The 6,345-nt window shown below is 44.4% G+C and overlaps 1 pseudogene; it reads left to right on the forward strand.

Annotated features, from left to right (window-relative positions):
- Nucleotides 1-1,834: 1,834 nt before the first annotated feature.
- On the forward strand, nt 1,835-6,342 carry LOC123172712 (zinc finger MYM-type protein 1-like; annotated as a pseudogene).
- The last annotated feature ends 3 nt before the right edge of the window (nt 6,343-6,345 follow it).

Consider the following 6,345-nt stretch of genomic DNA (forward strand, 5'->3'; position numbering starts at 1 on the left):
GAGAGCCGTCGACGTAGCCAAGCAGGTAGTAGCTCCCAAGGAGCGGAAGAACCTTCGGACGCCAGAAGATGTAGTTGTTCGACGACAACTTGATGGTGATGAGGTGGCCGAAGTGAAATTGCGGCGGCGGCGACGATCCCATCTAGGAGACGGCCTGGGGTGAGGACACCATAGAGGCCGTCAGCGTGACCGAGGACGCGGCCGGAGGAACAAAGGGCGCGGGGGCAGATCGCGCCGCAGCCGGGCCCGACGCCGACAGCCCCGCCATCAAGGCGGACTCGGGGGCCATCGGCAGTAGCGACGGGACAGCACCCGCGGCAAGAGAGGCGGACGACGTAGCAGCGTGTGCACCGCGAGCTCGCGCCCGAATGACGAGGCCGCTGGAGGAGTCGAGAAGAAGGAGCCGACGATCCGTTTCCCAAGCGGGGACGGCACAGCGACGGCGTCCAGCGGGAGGGACAACAGCGCCGCGAGGGAAGCCGGTAGGAACCCCGCGGTGGTGGAACCAGACGTGGCGGCGCTCGACATGGCGGCGGCGCGATCGGCAGCGGCGGCGGTGTCGGTTATTAGGGTTTTACGGAAGTGAAACATAAACTAGTGTGATACCATGTAAGATAATAGGTTTTGGGAGGAACCGACACAACCCTCTAGCCGTGGCCTATCACACATATATATAATGAAAGGCTACAATGTTTCACAATACGTACACATATACGGGGACAATATAGTCTAACAGTTTATATCTTGTGTTCTATTTTTCTTTTTGTGATTCTCACGTCCATGTAACAATCTCATGTATGCATAGTAAGCGCCATCTCCATCTATATATATAACTCGCGCACACTTCAAGAGGGTGAGACGCTCCACACAATTCACACAAGGTTCTCTTATTTTAGCGAAAGGATTCAGATCTATTATAAAGGTCTAAAAAAGTACAAAGCACATCAAACATAATAAAAAAATACAATGAGGGTCCCTGTACCCACCGAACGAGTACCGTCACTGTCAGACCAAGCTGATGTCATCACTCCCATACGGGAGTCTGCCCGACATTGTCGATGACAACCGAGAAATCTTCGTGCATGTGGCCCTAAAGACTAGCACACCACAGCGCCTCAATCAACGTCGTTGAACCCTTGAATTTATCAGAAGAACCTGACACAAAATCGTCGTCGCGAACGCGAACTCCTGATTTTGAGTTTTTCGGATCTATAGTCGCGACTTTTGATTTTGAGTTGTTCAGATCTGTAGCGAACTGGCGAATGTTTGCTAGGTATCGATGTACAATAAATGAGATTCTGGCAAAATGAGGAGGATTCTGGCCGCCGGCGATGGCCGTGACGTGAAGTGAACATGCCGACGAGGAAAAGATAAGGTGAATTATTTGACTCCGCCGACAAGGCCAAATTTTAGCTTACGGCGTGCCCGGGCTTTGGCAATTTGCTGGCTCTGTCACTGGGCGCCAAGGCGGCGAATTGTCCGGTACCACTAGTGGGAATTCAACTCCAGCTCGATCGGACGTTGGGTCTTCACCGTCGACACTAGCGACACGAGCAGCGGCAGTGAACACTCAACCTGTTCAAGAGGCATCCAGTAGCAGACTGCCAACAATTAGGGCTAGAGGCAAGCGACAACTAGGTGAGTTATATTTGTAATTTAAGAAGTTGTGCATTGGATTGCTTGCCGACTCTAATTATGCTTGTTAAAATTTTAGAGTTGAGCAGATTTTTTGTTGACACTAGAAGAAGAACCGCCACAAGACCCACAACCAAGTGATGTTCATGAACATGATGACGACATGATAGATGAGGTTCAGAACTGGATTGAGCAGTAAATGCTGGATGATGGCGATGATGATGATGATGAGGTAAATTTTGAGGACGATGACGATGATGAGTTTAATCTGGCTGAAATTGTGTGTGACCCCGCTCATAGGCAACTAATTGCTGATTATCATCCGAATATTCAAGATCAGGTGAGAAGAGCACACATATTGAAGGGTCCAACCCGACCAACTGTCAAATTTGATCGCAAAAAAATTGGAAGCAAGAACCGTGCATTTTCTAAAAATTGGTATAAGAATTATGAGTGGTTAGAATATAGTGTGTCCGAGCAAGCTGCATTTTGTTTCTATTGCTTTCTTTTTAAGCAACCAGGAAGTAGTACACATTTTGGTTATGATGTCTTCACCAAAAATGGATTCAGGGATTGGAAGCATGCATATCAGGCATTGCCTGCTCATGTTGGTGGGGTAAATAGTGCACACAAAAAGGCAAGATTGCATTATGATGATTTTCATAATCAAAGGCAAAGCGTGTCTAGTAACTTTGCTAGGTCATCCAAGGAGTCTGAAGTACTTTACAAAATTCGGTTGCACACTTCTCTGGGTTGTGCAAGATATCTCATTGCTCAAGGCTTGGCTTTTCATGGCCATGATAAAAGTTCAACTTCACTGAACAAGGGTAACTTCCATGAGATGGTAGATTGGCATAAAGCTAGTGATGAAGTGAGGAATGCTTTTGACCATGGTAGTTGAAACTGCAAGATGCTTGCTGCTGAAATTCAAGAAGATCTTGCAAAGTGTTGCGCAGAAGAGGTCACCAAAGCGATCATGAGAGAAATTGGTGATAAGAAATTCTCTGTGCTTGTCGATGAGTCATGTGATATATCTGTCAAAGAGCAAATGGCGGTGATGTTGAGGTTAGTAGTGGTTTATTATTCATTTTAACTGTTATTTCATAGTTTTTTTCTACTTTTATTTAACCTTGTTACAAAAATCTTGATGTAGGTATGTCAATGATAAAGGGAAAACCGTGGAACGAGTTCTCTCTCTATACCATGCCAGTGAGACTACATCAGAGGCACTAAAGGTAGCTCTTGTTGACATTCTTGATCATCATAAGTTATCCATTCATAGTCTACGAGGGCAAGGATATGATGGAGCTTAAAATATGAGAGGTGAATTTAATGGTTTGCAAAAGAAAATTCTTGACGAGAACCCTTATGCCTTATATGTGAATTGCTTTGCACATCGTTTACAAATTGCTGGTTGTCTCGGTTGCTAGTTGTTGCTCCTCTATTCATGATTTGTTTGAGTATGTCTCCTTAATTGTGAGCACAACTACTATATCTTGCAAGAGAAGGGATTCACTTAGGGAGGAACGCCATCAAAATATCTTAGATCAGCTTGAGAGCGGTGAGATATTTAGTGGAAGAGGTTTGAACCAAGAAACAAATTTAGCAAGACCCGGGGATACTAGATGGGATTCACACCATGCAACTTTGCTTTGTTTGAGTAGAATGTGGAAGTTAGTCATATATGTGCTTCGTGAGGTCAATGATGAAGGGCGTGGACCGTGTCAGGCGGCGGGTTAGATAGAGATAATGGAGAGTTTCAAATTTGCTTTCGTATTGCATCTTATGATAAAGTTTCTTGCTATCACAAATGAACTCTCACAAGTCTTGTAGAGAAAAGATATAAACATTGTTAATGCCATTGAAATAGTTGGTGATGTCAAAGCTCGGCTGGCCTCTATGAGAGAAAGTGGTTGGGAAAGCTTGTTCGACGAAGTCCAACACTTTTGTGTCGCCAAAGGTATTCCAGTGCCGGATATGAATGAAAGAATACTGGTCCGAGGTCGTTCAAGGCTTGATGGTGTGACCTACACCAATCTTCATTTCTATCGAGTTGAGATCTTCTATGTCGCCATTGACAAGATATGCACTAAGATGAATCATCGCTTCAATGAAGCATCTTCAAATATAATAGTGGCCTTCTCATGCCTTCATCCAAAAAATTCCTTCTCCAAAAGGGTGAGTCTGTTGGTCTTGCATTCACCTGGGCCAAAGTCTTAGTATGTAGGTATTTATTCCGCAAGATTTGTACCCACATGCTTTCGGTCTCCGTCGATAATCTGTATAACCATTTGCTAAGCAAACATCTACTCTTTACCTCTAAATTCTCGATCCCTAACCTGCCCTGGTCTTTGGGTCTACGCATAATATCCCATCTAGCCAGTCTATATTTCTTCTTGGCCTCGTCGCTTTGGCAGAAGAAACAGGATCTGTAAAGGTCTAATCTTTTCCGTACCCCTACCGGTACTTCAGAGAAAGATAAGAGGAACACTGGTAAACTCATCAAAACCGAGTTAATCAACACCAGCCTTCCTCTGTAAGACATGAGCTTTCCCTTCCAGCAGCTCAATTTTTTTTCAAATCTATCTTCTATACATTTCCATTCTTTGTTCGTTAACCGTCTGTGGTGAATTGGGATCCCTAGATAACTAAAAGGTAGGGATCCCATTTCACAACCAAATAAGCTTCTATAATTATCATGTTCTTCTTTAGCTCTCCCAAAGCAGAATAGTCCGCTTTTATTGAAACTGATTTTGAGCCTGGACAATTGCTCGAGAAGGCATAGAATAAGCTTCATATTCCTAGCTTTTGCAAGATCGTGTTCCATGAAAAAAATAGTATCATCCGCGAATTGTAAGATGGAGACGCCCCCCTCTACAAGATGGGGAACGAGACCTCCTACTTGGCCACTCTCTTTATCCTGACTAATAAGTACTGCCAACATATCCGCTACGATATTAAACAGCACAGGAGACATGGAGTCTCCCTCTCTTAGTCCCTTACGAGTCTGGAAATAATGACCGGTGTCATCATTGACCTTTATCCCGACATTGCCTTTCTCTATGAGTAAATCCACTTGAGACCTTCAGGTATCATTGAATCCCTTCACACGTAAGGCTTGTTGTAGGAAGGTCCATTTGACCTTATCATACGCTTTTTAAAAATCCACTTTGAAGACAACCCCATCGAGTTTTTTTGAGTGGATTTCTTGCAACGTTTCATGTAGGACTACGACCCCTTCTAGGATTTGTCGTCCTAGAATGAAAGCAGTTTGAGTGGGTTGCACAATTGAATGTGCAACCTGCGTCAACCTATTTGTGCCAACCTTTGTAAAGATCTTAAAGCTTACATTGAGAAGACATATTGGTCTAAACTGCTCAATGCGAACGGCTTCCACCTTCTTTGGCAACAACGTTATTATTCCAAAATTGAGGTGGAACAAAAATAGGTGGCCTTCAAATAAATCATGGAACATAGGCATGAGATCACTCTTTATGATATGCCAAAATATTTGATAGAATTCGGTCAGGAACCCGTCTGGCCCGGGCGCTTTATTATGTTTCATTTGTGTTATGGCATCGAACACCCCTTTCTTAGTGAACGGAGACAACACCTCATTCTCTTCTAAGTTGAGTTGTGGTATGTCCCCCATCGCATTCTCATCAAGAGAGACAAAACTTTCTTCGGGTGCTCCGAAAAGTTTTTTGTAATATTCGGAGATGTATAGTTTTAGATTCTCTTGTCCTACAATTGTACCCTCATCTTGTTCTAGTTGCATTATCTTTTTCTTCCTATGCTTCCCATTAGCAATCATGTGAAAGAATTGTCTGTTATCACCCCCTTGGACGATTTTAGACAATTTTGCTCTAAGCGCCCATTTCATCTCCTCTTCTCTCATGAGGGTTTGCAACTTCTTCTCGGCCTCATTCTTAATATGTTTCTCAGAAGTATTAATAAGGATCGATTCTACTTTTACATCAAGTTCATTAATAATTCTTATCAATCTTTCCTTTTTCACTTTATATAAACCACATTGGTGTTTGGCCCAGCCTCCCAAAACTGGCGCAGATGTCTAATTTTGTTTTGCCATCTCTCCACACTAGAAGACCCTCCCATGTCTCTGGCCCATTCAGTTGCAATGAGCTCCATGAATCCTTCCCTCTCAAACCATCCCAGTTCAAAAGAGAAAGTATTTTTGTTTCCATCCAATAAGAGTGCAACAAGTTTTCTGCCACTCTTGCAAGCATCAAGGCACGCCCCGTGAGCGGCATCGGCATGCAAGACATGGTATGCATGCAAGCGCTCCGCTTTGTGTCATTTCGTTTATAGTTGCATTTCCATTGTCATATCCATTTGCCAATATGCTTACATGCAATTCATTTGTAGGCATTCCAAACTTTGGGGGCATTCAAGGTGCAACATGAAGGCAAGTCCTTCAACCTCTCCCATTATTGAAGGGTCATCAGAGACGAGGAGAAGTTCAAGGCGCAATTTGCCGCCATCATGGCGCGTGGGTGGAAGAAAGCCGAGGAGGAGGTTGGGGAGGGCGAGAAGGCACGACCGCGGGGAAAGACCAACTCCAAGAAGGAGGACAAGCGGGATGCGGCGTCAATCGCCTTGATCGCAACCGTGGAGGGCCTTATGACCAAGAAGGACTCAAGGGAGGAGAAGCGCCGGCAAGACAACAGAACTTACAACGACACATGACTG

This window comes from Triticum aestivum, unplaced genomic scaffold, assembly GCF_018294505.1.
Source record: "Triticum aestivum cultivar Chinese Spring unplaced genomic scaffold, IWGSC CS RefSeq v2.1 scaffold77688, whole genome shotgun sequence".
Classification (NCBI taxonomy): Eukaryota; Viridiplantae; Streptophyta; class Magnoliopsida; order Poales; family Poaceae; genus Triticum; species Triticum aestivum.